Source organism: Lissotriton vulgaris, chromosome 3_1 (assembly GCF_964263255.1).
Source record: "Lissotriton vulgaris chromosome 3_1, aLisVul1.2, whole genome shotgun sequence".
NCBI classification, from domain to species: Eukaryota; Metazoa; Chordata; class Amphibia; order Caudata; family Salamandridae; genus Lissotriton; species Lissotriton vulgaris.
The window spans coordinates 932,552,167-932,565,765 of record NC_141689.1 but is presented as its reverse complement, the minus strand read 5'-3'; positions in this window follow the sequence as shown (position 1 = coordinate 932,565,765).

Sequence of the window (13,599 nt, the reverse complement as noted above, 5' to 3'; positions counted from 1 at the left end):
AACATGGCCGGCCTAGCTTTCTTTTTAAACAATTTTGCCTCAAGATTGTCCAAAATTGCAGTTTCGAAACTACCATGGGGTGGCCAACTAAGGACACCATCGTCTTTAGTGTAGCGGATCCAATAATCATTATATACGATAGGACCCACTCCATGGCGACTATGGAGCTCATAGATCGGAGTTCCAACTGGAGGTATCGGACATGAGTCCTCCAATCGGGAATCCGCACCGCAACATTTAAGAAAACCAAAGAAAGTACTACGGCCAGGCATCGTGCACACTAACCGAGTTTACAAACTTCAAGGGTTATCGAATTACGACGTCCTCGCAAAAATGCAAGACCCTCGGTTTTTGGCAATTGCAATCGTCAAATAAAACCCAACAACTAAGAACCAACAACTAAGAAACACAAATGCAATGGAACCATGCAAACAACCAAGTTTCAACAACAACCAAGGACTCTGGGAGCGACCCACAAATACTTAACTGAAAGAGCAATGGCGTCACCAGGAAGGCCCGTCTATCGTCTCGCCATACAAAGGACTACGCCAGGCGCCAAAACAGGTCAACAGTCAGGGCATCAGTCCGTCGCAGCCGTCAGGAGGCGGGAATCTTCGCGGGAAAAGTCTTCGGACCACTTATTTCGACAACAGGATCGATGAAGCGGGGTGCACCTTCCCTCGGAGATTTCACACGAAGTTCCTCACGATCGTCGGGCTTTGGACCGGTACCGCTGATGTCGCCCCACGCGGGGCGCCAACTGAAGGACTGGGCTATTCTAAGGCCCAGCCGTGCCAGGGAACAACACCTGAAACCTTGGTGGGTTACCTGTTCCGGCGTACAAATCACAGAGACACGGGACACTTCCATCGGCGTCAAAGATCTGCGTTTATTTACTGCAGGGATACAGAAATCGCAAGAAGTACACTACGTGTAGGTTCTGAGAGACTGCTTCGAATTGCAACAGTGGATCGCTCTTTTTATACATATTTTAGTCATAGCACAACATGGCGAACAAAAGGTTACAACTCAGTTCCCACAGTAAACTTCAAAAGGGTTGCTTTCATGTATTCAGGAGCCCGGAACATAATTACAGTAACATCGCCAGTTCCCAACTATAAAAGTACGTTATCTCACCATTAAGTACATTCCATTCTGGCTGTAAACGAGCTAAGAAAAGAGACAGAAACAGGTGAAAGGAAGACAAGGATAGACAACAGATTGAAAAAGGTTGTAGAGGGGCAATATCGGAAGCACGATTGCAGAATCAAAGGATTTGTGCCTAATGCATGCACGACTGAAACAATAGACCGGCACGGCAAGATGAGCCTCGACCGGGGCCATATGCCTTTGCAGTGTCATCCCCCTCGTCATAAAGACACCCTCAAAGGAACATGTGTCTTCCGCAAGGGCTTGGGAATCCCAGGGTCACCAAGCGGACAGTGTCCGTTCGCTGACTACTTGAGGGCAAGAGACAAAATGGATGCCGTATCTAAAATGGAACCCGTGGGCTCAGATGGAGAAACCCACGAATAAGACGAACGGTTCAAGGCAGCGTAGCGAAAACGCGTACACCCACTAAACTCGTCATTTTTCGGTTCATAGATACCAAACTCGTCCATATTCGAACAAGTCAAAAACGCCATTACGATTCTCAAGGAACCTCAAGGGGCAACTTCAGGCAACTTCCTAACAATGCTAAAAAAGTTCCCATAACCCTGCTCCCTAAATCCACCATGGCAGAACCTCTCTTTCACTGGTCAGAGCACACTATGCCCAGCCAGAGTTGTGACCCTTTCCCTGTGGCCACTATAAACCAGTACCAGGGCAGCTCCCCCTCACACAGAGATTGGTGCCGACATGACTAGGAAAGCAATAAAAGGGTGATGTGTCCAGGTGTGAGTTACATCTGCCTGTGGCAGGGTAGGCCTCCTTTAAGTGTATTTAACCAATTACCTAAGCGCAAACCTGAAGCTATCTTGTCAAGCAAAGAGTAACACCTCCTCACACCCTAGGCAGTTTGAACTTCGCATGAGAGCAATTAACACCTCACTACAAGGGAACCATCAGTTACCAGGGGACAGTTGGAATATTTACAAAAAGGCCTTGCAGGCTTTAGGTAGGGAAAAGATAATTTTTCAAAAATATTTTTTCTTTAATGTTTAGAGAAAATTTGACTTCATCATTAAATTGTATTTTGGCTATTACAAAAAATCCTTTAAATATTTTTCTAGCTATTACCGAACCAAAGTTGGTTGGCGTTATAAGGTGCAATAATGTAAGCAAGAGTTTCTCTATGGAAGCAGCCAGCCTTGCTACAATGCAAATAGCTTTTAGGCTTTTTCACTGTAAGGGCATGTAAAACATTAAACCTTTACATGTTCTACTTTTAAGTATGATTCACCCTGTATTTTAAGCACAAAGGCCTATCTTAGGGGTGACATATTTGTATTTAAAAAGTAGGTTGGGCCCATCAAAAGGGCTTGTGTTGACAGGTCAAATTGGAAGTTTAAACATTGCTCTACCAAACTACAAAGGTATGAAATACATGAAAGCTGATGGAAGGATGCTTGCAACAAGTGTACCCCCTGGCAATCTCTTGGGATAGCATTTCAGCCCATCTTCTCTTGCCCAGAATGCCACCTCAGTTTGGCCCTAGTCATATGCAAATCAGTCAAGCCCAAACCTCCAGGTCAGATCCTCCGTGAACCGGAACACATGCAACTCAAGACCGGTTTCACCCTGATTGGTCCTTTGATGTTGGCTTCAGCATGGAGCCTAGTGGCATAATGAGCACAGGTCCCACATTTGGGCATACCCTTGGCCACTTAGGGTGTTATATGACATTCACAAAAGGTGACCGTAGAAGTATTACAACAGGTATAACCACTGGCAATTGTCCTGGGCAGCCTTCTGGACCCTCCTTCTTTTGCCCAACATGCCACCTCGGTTTGAACCCATCCATATGCAAATCAGACTTGACCGTGCTACAATAGGAACTGTCCAGCCAAAGCTGCCAAAGCAGGACCTCCATGCACCGGAACGCAAGCAACCCAATGCAGGTATTGCCCTCACTTAGGCTCTTTAGACAGGTGTAGCTTGGATCCAGTGTCACAGTAAGCGATGATAGGCCTGGGTCAGGTATGTTATGTTACTGAAGTGGGTGATGTGCTAATAGGACTTATAGGTAAGTTAATGTGCCAATCAGGTGTATACCAACGTCATCTTGTTTAAGGGGGGTGCACAGGTAATACAGTATACAGAGTTCTATGGCCAACAAAAACAGTCAAGGTAAAAATCCGGGGACTCTGGCATAAAACTGTCATTTCAAACAGTTGGTATATTGATATTGAGCACTATGGGGCATATTATCAAGGGGGTTTATCTCCGCTTTTTTGGCTTTAAAAGCCAAGAAAGCGGAGATAAAATTATCTCCCTATTACCTAGCTGCCGCTAACACCAGTTAGCGACAGCTAGTAGGAGATAGCGACCATCTTGGGCCCCACTTTGCATGTCAGTGATATTTATCACTAATGAGATGCAAAGTGGGCGTGCCAGGATGTTAGAGACTGAAAACAGTCCCTAACATCGCTATCTCCTATTACCAACTTTTGGAGATATTCGCACTAAGCGCGAATATCTCCAAAAGCTAACACCTGCCCTGAGCAGTTCTTAGCCATGTTATCCAATGGGAGGTGGATAACATGGCTAAGAGCATTTGCTCGATAATGCATGAATATCGCTGACTTTTCAGCGATATTCATGCATTGCGGCCGTTTTTTATCGCATTTGCGATAAACCTTGCTAATAGCAAGGTTTATCTGCGATAAAAATCGGCGATGTGCGGCGATAATTTTTGTCTCTAAACAAGTTAGAGACAAAAATTATCGCTAGTTGTTGGTAATATGCCCCTATATTTTTATATACAAAAGTCAACATTTTTGCACTTAAAATAGTAAGTATGTAAAGTCATTATTCTTGTCCTCTATCTTTTTGACACTATATTTTTGTACCAAAATATTTTTTTACTCAAGATTATGACCTATAGGTTGAGAGCTAAGGAGACTTGATGTATTGTTGTGTGTCATTACATTATTGGTGAATGTTGATGCTTCTGTCTGTGAGTAAATTTCAGAGAGGCTCCATATAGATATTGAGAGATATGGAATTGGATAGAGCCTTATGGGTCTCTGCAGGTGACAGGGATTATCTTGTATCTTGAGAAACCCATCTGGATTAGTTTGTTGATTAGTTTGATGTAGTTACATAAGCAAACAGAGACCAAATTGAGGACATTGACAGAGAATCTGATTTAAGATTTCAGGCTACAAAAGACAGTAAGATGGGTGTCAAGGGTAAGTGAGAGATCCAGAAGTATTGAGGAGTATGGAGTGGTCATTATCACTGATGTCAAGAAGGAATCGCCTCCTATGTGCATGATTTCACCTTCAGTGACAGCTTCAAAAGCATTAAAATGAACTTGGAGTTAAGTGCAGATTGCTTTTTTGACAATCTTGTTGATAAAAGGCAGATTGGTAATGGGGTGTTAGTTGATGAGGTTGTCAGGATTGAATGTGCATTTCTACAGAATTGAGGTGATCTAGTCAGTTTTGAGTGCTGGGTGAGATGTCAGTGTTGCCAAGCGGGGGAGAGATTTTAATGAAGTACAAGGGGAAGATACTATTTTCATAGAAAAGGACTTAAGCGCACCGTCATATTGGAAAGTGGCCAGCAAAATACATTTTTCAATCATAATTCCTGAATCGATCAATTAATTTCACTTATTTTTTTATTTTTTCAACTACCAATTTCCTACAAATGAAATAATTATACTTACAATACAACCACCGTTGTATCTCAGCATTGTGCTAAACCACTGATATAAGCATTTCAGTGCTTTGCTAGGTTCTAATTTTTTTAAATCAAAAGAAATACCTGAAAGGGGCCTACTTGGCCCATTGCAGGTATTAAGGTATGCACAAAAGAATAGTGGTATGACTGAAGTAATAGATAATAGGCTACCACTATTATCACTGAAGGAAGGAAAGCAAGCAGGAGGATCAATATGAGATTTAAAATGCACAAGTATCAGAAGGAGAATGTTATACTGCTTCTACAAGTTGATTTATGAAGGCAATGATGCTTCTTGTCACACTACGTCAGAACAGAAAAGTTTCTTCTGTGGCAACAAAGATCCAGAGGAAGAATGCACTGTCGCTTGCATCAACCTTTTAAAGTGGATGCCAATTATATCAGTGTGCTTTGAAGCTGCAAGAAGTAGGCTTATGTGCTGTTAAGTGAGGAAGATACGATCACTAGAGATACAGTATACCATACAGGATACTTGGGACAGTGCCTACAAGGCTTAATATTACAATTTGGGTATAATAACACTTCTGACAAGTCTCATGCTTTTACCTAAATAATGAACAACTTTAGACAAATCCGTAGGGTTGGTTGATTTCATCCTTGATGAGTGGTATGTTTTCTTCATTGTTGGTGTATGTGTAGTGTTAGGGTCTCCAGACTTTGTTTGTGAGAATTTAGTAGTGTGAAATCATCAATTGCTCTAATTTTCCCCCATTTAATTTATCATTTGCAAATTATGCTTGTATTGTTGGTGAGGTTTTAAGAGTACCATGGCATATAGTGTTTGGTTTTAACTTCTTATTTTAAATAATGCTGTATGATCACAAAATGAAAATTTATTGAAATGTACTTTGTGTTTTATATGTTGACCCAAAGATGATGATCCCCACTGATTTAAAGAGATTTTACTGACCTTATATGGCAGTTGTTAACCAGTAGGTAGGATGGGAAAAGCCTCAAGCAAGATGGCCAGACCTCATGCAACTTCACTGCTCCCTGTGCAAAGGAGCCTGGAGGGTACCAGAGGAGATGTGAACCCATGAAAATTGGATCTTTAAATGATACACTTTTCCAGCCATTGAATAAAGTGCCATAAAGGTGCAGCCCCTTTCTAGCTTCACCTCATCAATGACATACAATAGATGGTCACTGCTGTGCATCCTATTCAAACCACAGCATGTTTGGAGACCTTTTCTCAAAACACCACTTCAACAATTGCTCTTCCCCTCTTTAGTTTCATACTGCCCAGCATGTCTTCCTGGAGTGAAGCAAGTGGTGAAATGCTGCTACATAGTGACATGTGTGATCATGCACCACTGTCACAAACGTCGTAGCAACTAGTGGAGAGCCGCAATGCCATCCGTTTGCCTCTCTTGCCTGAATTCAAGTGATTGAAGAGAGGAAGTGATCTTCCATGTTAGGCTTCCTAACTGGTACAAAGTGATTACAAACCCAGTATAACAAACATCTCTACATCAGGTGATTCATGCTCTCTTGCAAACCTTCAAATCTTCAAAGGCTTGTAGATCTTCTTAGCTGTTTGTCAGGAATCTGCTCATCCCCTGATCATATAAACCTTTTATGACATCAATTGTGCAGTTGCTGGCTATCTGCACTCAAATTGACTCCGTGGGCTCCTTCCCTACTAACCGCTGTCTAATGTACCGGTTTGACCAGAGAAGCATGTGGTCTGACTGCTTTGTGCAGCCCTCTCCTCAGGCATATGTTTTAGGAATCACTGCACTTTGCAATAGACTTCCATTATATCACTCAAAGACTTCAAGCTCACTGGGCTTTCTCACTCTGGCAAGAAGCCTGAAACCACTCTAGATACTACAGTGAAGGGACTTGCTGTGATATGAGTATGTGTCCTATATGTGGACAAGAAAACCAGTGAAGTGTCAAAAGAGATAAAGTTAATGCCCTTTTCACCTTCAATCATACACTGAAACCATTTGAGAAAAAACTGTTCAAGGTTGCAGCTTGTATATTTCGGATGCTTGATTGGGGCTTTGAGATGCCTGACTGGGGCACTGACTGCTCACTATTACATAAAATAAATAATGTATTAGGAGATCTCTGTAGCTTTTGGATCACTCGGCTTTGGACTTTTCACTGTGGGTGAGTCTCACTACATGTGTCTACTCTACGGTAATCACATGGCAAACAGACTGTGTATGTTTACCACCAGTGCATGACTTTTAAGATTAGGCTGCTATGACAAAGCAAGGGAAAGGGGTGCTTGGCTGGTTACACATTACCACATGTGCATTACTGTTGCGTGCTGCCCAGTAACTATGCACAGGTGGCCTAGCACAGCGGGGACTCTGTAGGAATGGCTTTAGACCTAGAGTAGGCCTTATAAAGTTAGTGGCTTATTTACAAGCCCATTGCACCGCTGGTGTGTCACTTTTTTGATGCACCAGTGGCACAGACTGCAGACTCATATCCATGAGGCCTCGCAAAGCCACTCTGCGTGGCTTTTTATGGCCCCGTAGATATGGACTAATGGTAAGCAGAGCAAGTCACTGCGTTGCCTTACTCTGCACATAAGAGGCGATCGATGGGCATTGCAGTGGGTGTTCTAACGCAACACCCAATGATTTTGACACAATCCCAGATTTACAATGACTTGTAAACCTGGGAATGAGTCAAAAGCTTCTGCTTCCCCAAGTTAGACGTAATGATGACAAATAACTTTACTTCTCCTTGTTTTTTCCGCTTTCTTTGTGTGCAGTATTCTGCAACACACATAGAAGGAAGAAACCAACTTCATTGAAGGTATTCCTTCCTGCACAAATGCAATCATTCCTACAACGCACACAACTTTTCACCATGATGCAAGGGTGCCTGTATTGGTTCAAGGCAGCAAAAGCTGCACCAGTGCATTAGGAAAGGACAGGAATGCACCGTATATCATAAATACAATGCATTCCTGCCCTTTCTTTGTGACAGAGGGCAGAACAGCAAAGTGACTTACTGCACTGCCCTACATCAAAAACTTGGAAAAGAGGCGTAAGGGGCACACTAATAGGGAAGTCAGTGTGATTTACTGTTTTGTCTATAGTGACAATTAATTACAAATATAGGGGGAAATCTTCCTAAGATCAGTGACCTATCTAAATGGGGAGTAACCTGCATATGAAAATCAATTCTGCAATTTCCACAAAAATATCTGTACAGCCTATGGGTCATCCAGCACTGTAATATTCCTCTTGCTGAGCTCAGGAGCAGAGCCCAGTCCTTTTATCACTCTGCTGTGTCAGGTAATTACTATTCTATCCAGCAGCAGGAACAACGGCCTCCCGACACAAGGGGAGCAATTAACAGTGCGTCACTCAGCTCTTGAGGAGAAATGGGGTAAGGCTAAAAGATATGCATCAATCCATCAGCTGTCACACTGTACCAGGGATAGGACTGTCCAAGTCCACTAAACAAAGGAGGAAGCCTAGACCTCTGGAGCCAAAACAGGAGAGGCCTCCCTTTGAAGATTTGCTGGGAAAAGCCCTGCCAGTGATGTCAGCAGAGGGGGGGAGTCGAGCCATCAGAGAAGTTGTGACTTGTGACTCCTGGATGATGCCATTTTTAACTGTCCCAGAATAATGTGCTGGAGGTATAAGACATGGGTGGAGAGGTGACATGGCACCCTAGGATTGGCCAGGGATTCCTGGCATATGGAACTTTCCTCCACCCTTTGAAAACTCTTGCACAAGGGAGAGACTCTCTTTTGCCATGGAGAAATGGAAGGTGGAGCACCCTGAAGCCCAGATAGGACTAATGACTAGTTAGGGGAACCTCTGGAGTTCTGCACCCAGAGACAAAGACTAGGAGAAAGCCTGGCACAAGGATATAGGAGACCTAGATATCTGAGGACTACACTGCTTTGTAGGTCTACTGTGACTGCCTCTGGTGGCTAGAGCTTGCCACTATGAGTAAATTGAGCCCATGATCATCACAGTAGGGCCAAAGGGACTCATGTTATGACATTTTAACCCCTTGCGTGCTGATGACAGAACGTTTCCGTCATCAGCATCGGTTGAGCTGTGCTGATGACGGAACCATTCCGTCATGACCCGCCCGCGCAAGGCGGAGTCAGCACAGGCGGAAAATACGCCCCGCACGCAAGGGGTTGAAGAATTGCAACCTTTGATTTTTTTGTTTGCCACGAAGCGTGTGGAGCTCTTCCACCACTCTTCTAAAACCCTCTGTGGTGGGCTAGAGCTCGAGGTTTGGCACTGGGTTTATATTTGACTTTCCTCAGGGAGAGGGTGTGGGTGGGCTGGGTGGGCCCCCTCCCCAGACTCTCTACTGGCCTGGGTGCCCCATCCCCAGTCCATTTGCTACAAGAACAGGGACCGACAACCCATCCATTTCCCCTAAAACTAATGAGAATAAAGAAGTGAAGTCACCCCCCCAATGGTGCTGACCTCACTCCCTCTCCCCGTACCATATCTGGAGGGGATGGGGCAACCACTGCAGGAGCGGGCAGGGAGAGAGAAGTAGCTGGCTCCCCCGGCTGAACTCAGAGGTGTGCACTGCACGGGAGCCGGTGGGGCAACAAGGGGTAGGTTTTGCTGTTCTCACTGTTAAAATGTTCATTTCTCTGGCAGGAGTGCTGCATAATGCTTTTACAGTACATATTTTATCCTCTTGTGGTATCTCAAGGGTGGCAGGGGCACCACCAATGCTGAATAGGAGGTCTAGGGGGGATAGAAGGCGGCAGCAGCTCCCCCCAAGTTTTCTGTAAGGTACCAATCCTATGTTTATGGGGTCCTAGAAACCAGAACCCCTCTGGACTTTCCTGAATGTTTCAAAGTGCTCACATGGCTGGAGTCTAGGCTTTACAGCTGGAACCTCAGTGCCCTACAGAGGCTAAGTGTACGGTTTCATTTACTGTGGCCTAAAGAGGGTGAAATGAGTATATGTTGCACAACGCTCTCTAGGGATTACGCCTGTGGTTGCAAGGCTATGTAAACAAAATGTGATTCCCTCTAGGGGCTGTTTTTATGATTGCATTTTTATGGTTTAAAAGTCAACTAAAACACCCAGCACAAGTTTTGCTACTTTAAAAATGCTTTATTGACATAAGAATGCTGACAGTGCTTATTGATTTCACTGCATATGTGTTATGCATATTCATAAGTGCATTTACATCTGATGGTTATTATTCATATTTTCCTACAAAATGATGTCTTTAATAGGTGGTTTGTTGCTCCTCAACCTTTGGCCAAGCCAATGGACATGCCTTATATGTTTGTGTGACCCCATTAAGGGGGAAACGGTGATCATGCAATGTCATCTATGGTATTTTCTATCTGCCTAAGTACATAATTGCAAATTGCTGCATAGCATTTAGCAGTGTGTGTGTAATAAATGTTCTTTTCATAAAGAAAAAACACTGACTGGACAATCATTATTGAGTGTTATTATTGTGTGCCAGTGAATGATGATTACTAGCTCACACTACATCCTGTAAGTAGTCCTTGCACTGCTCCGCATCGCTACCCTGAGAGAGTCAGGCGCAACTATGGTGTGCTTGGTTCCCTGTAAGCCTGTAAGGAAAATCTTGGACCCATCCTACAATAACATAAAATGTATGTTTCAATGGAATCCAAACCAATTTGTTGCCATTTTTTCCCCATCTACTTGGCATAGAGTTCTTCAATTCAAGCAATCACACACCTGATATTACTGAGCTTTACCACAAAAACCAAGCTTCAAGTTTGAAAGCTGCAAGATAAACATAGCAACAGATGTTTTACTTGAGATTAATGTAAAGAGGAATGGATTCTAAATAATTCACTAGTTCTGTTTTTGTGATATTAAATATTGTTTGAAGGAATCTGTAATGATGGTAATCACTAATGAAATGAAAACCTGGAATTTGCCGTCTCTGACTTGCTGGAATCCTGCCTTGATTCTCCTAAGTCGGGGGCAAGGACATTTCAATAACTACACAAACAACTTTACCTGGTTACGTTGAGACTGAACCCATCAATACAGAGGAACCACTCACGTGATATGAAATAGGAAAATTCCAATTCCAATAAAGAAGCCCTGTACCAAGTGTTGAAAATGCTGATCAAAGAAAAATACTTTTTTTAAAACTTTATATTTTGTTTCATCAACCTTGACACATTGTACAAAAACAATCTATCACCAATGCAGCAGTATATAAAATCACACTACATCCATGACGATTCATCTCTCGGTTAGCTGTCCGCAACATAATTCGCAAACCATGGAGGCTATATGTAACACAATATGCAGTGTAAAAAAGAAATAGAAAGATCCCTGTCGATAATTTCTCACCCTTATAATACAAACCAATAATACTAGTGCTTTTAGCTTACAGATTGAACACATATAATAATATCATACAATTGCAATAAAACAATAGGATATAAAGGTCAGCAAAGTAATGGCTATCCCAATCCTTCTGGCACTATGCCTTGCTCCACTTGTTTTATCTAAATCGTGATGTAATGTTTCGATATATGACTGGTAGGGGCCCCATATGTCTTCAGGGCGGGATGAGTTAGGCATCACACTTGCATATAGCTCACTGTTAATGTTGCAATATGCTGGACTCCACAGCCAGTTCCGGGTGGTCGTGCAGACTTATGCCTCCAATGAATGGCCATCTCTCGTTTTGCCAATAGCAGACCCAATTCTGTAAACCTTCTGATTTTCTTTGGGAAATTCACTGTATACTCCAGCAAGGCTATCTCGGGGGTAGGTGTCAGAGAGAGATTGATCATTTTCCCTAGCATATAATGTACCCTCTACAAAAAGTGTCTCAGTTTCGGACATGTCCGTGTGAGGTGTGCAAAGTCGGCTTGAGTGGCAGAGCATTTGCGACAGTTGTGCGTTTTGGAGAGTTTATCGCAGGGGTGAAATATATGCAGCATAAAAATTTGAAATGTAAGAGTTTGTGCCTACTGTTCAGTGAAACGTCCTGTGTGACCAAGCAGCACTTGGCCCACTATTTATACGTGATTATCATTCCCAAATCTTTTTCCCAGGCTCTACGAATATTTTTGTCGTCTATGGGTTTAAGTGCCGCACAAGCTTTATAGAGTTTCGAAATGAGATGTGTGTTTTCAGCTTCCTCAAAGACCACAGTGAGAGGAGTGAATGAAGGTGGCTAAACCGGAAAGGTTGGAAGGTAGAGCGTAGGGCCGAATGGATTCGGCCCATGACAAACCTATCCATGATGCTGCATGTATGGAGCCTGGTGTCTTCCATTAAAGAAGAAGCGTGGCCGTTGGATATAGGTCGTCCATCCGTGAAAATTCAAATGTCGTGAGGGATCGCTGTACTAATCGTTTTCCTGTTATTGGCCTCAAACAGGGGGTTACGATGGGCAGAGCCGATGAATAAAGAACTTCTGTACCAGTGATTCGGCCTAGTTTCTTCCACGCCCAGCTCATGGAGGAAACAGTTTGGATATCAGATGGGATCTCTAGGGAGGCCCACAGGTAGGATAGTTGCGAGCTTTTCAGGAAGAACGAGATCAGCTTCTGGCCGTAGATATGGGATTCGGGCGTCGAGGTCATACCACGAATAAGAGTAGCTGCATTGCACCACTAAATGGTATAACTGTAGATCTGGAACGTTATATCCCCCTCTCTCATGCGGTAACGTAAGGACTGCCCATCGGACTCATGCCTGCTTCCCACCCCAAATAAAGCGTGTCAAAAGGGTACGAAGAGTGCGGAAGAAAGTATTGGTGAGAGGAATGGGTATGGTATTAAAAAGATATAAAACTGTAGGGAGTGCTACAGTCTTCAGAATTGCTACCCAGCCTGCCATAGACAGGGGCAGCCTTAGCCATTTCTCTATTTGGGTTGCGAGTGTGCTGACTGCTCACCCATAGTTGAGTCGTATTATTTGTATGGAGTCTAAATGTATATGAATTCCTAAATACTTCACAGAATCCGAGCACCATTCTAAAGGAAATTTGCATCTCCACTGTTTTGGGCTGGGGGTCAGTGAGAATATTTTTTGAAAAGGCTAGAACACACCGGGTTCTGTGTACTAATTGCTTCTGAGTATATTAGACATGAAAGTAATGATTCATTTTCCACCCAAAAAGGTCTTATTTGATGTTATTTATTTTTTACGAATCTTTGATATTCTTTTCTATTTACGTATCTCTTTTTCTATCTCCTTATTTTATCTTTTTTATCTCTTTTAGTTATTTTGTTTACAAAAAGACATTTACATATACAAAAACATTGAATTAGTTTCACATAAAATCCGAATTATATAAAAAACATCATTCCTGTTTGAAATTTCATATAAACGCAGAGTTAATTCCTTCTACGCGTTTCGGCGGTCGCCTTCGTCAGGAATTCTGCTTTGATCTTTAATGTCATGCCCGTGGCTTAATTATTTGGACTTCGTGGTTTTCGCAAGTTTCGCTTTTAAGGTTGGTGTCAAAGTACCATGGGACCAGGTTTTGTTTCTGCAACGTGAGTGTTCTTTAACTGTTTATACGTATATATCCATCTCGAATCCGATATGACTTTTCCTATATTACTGGCGTCGGCGCTCTGGATATGTATAGGTAGTCCCCTTAATAAGATCAAGTTAGCTGCTTCTGTCTGGTAGGTTAGTTTTCAATTTTCAATTTCCCTTAGCGTCTTCAATGGCCAAGTTCCTTTTAGAGTTTGTATTTTAACCTTTAAAAGTTGTTGGGTACTAATGGCTGAACCAGATAAAGTG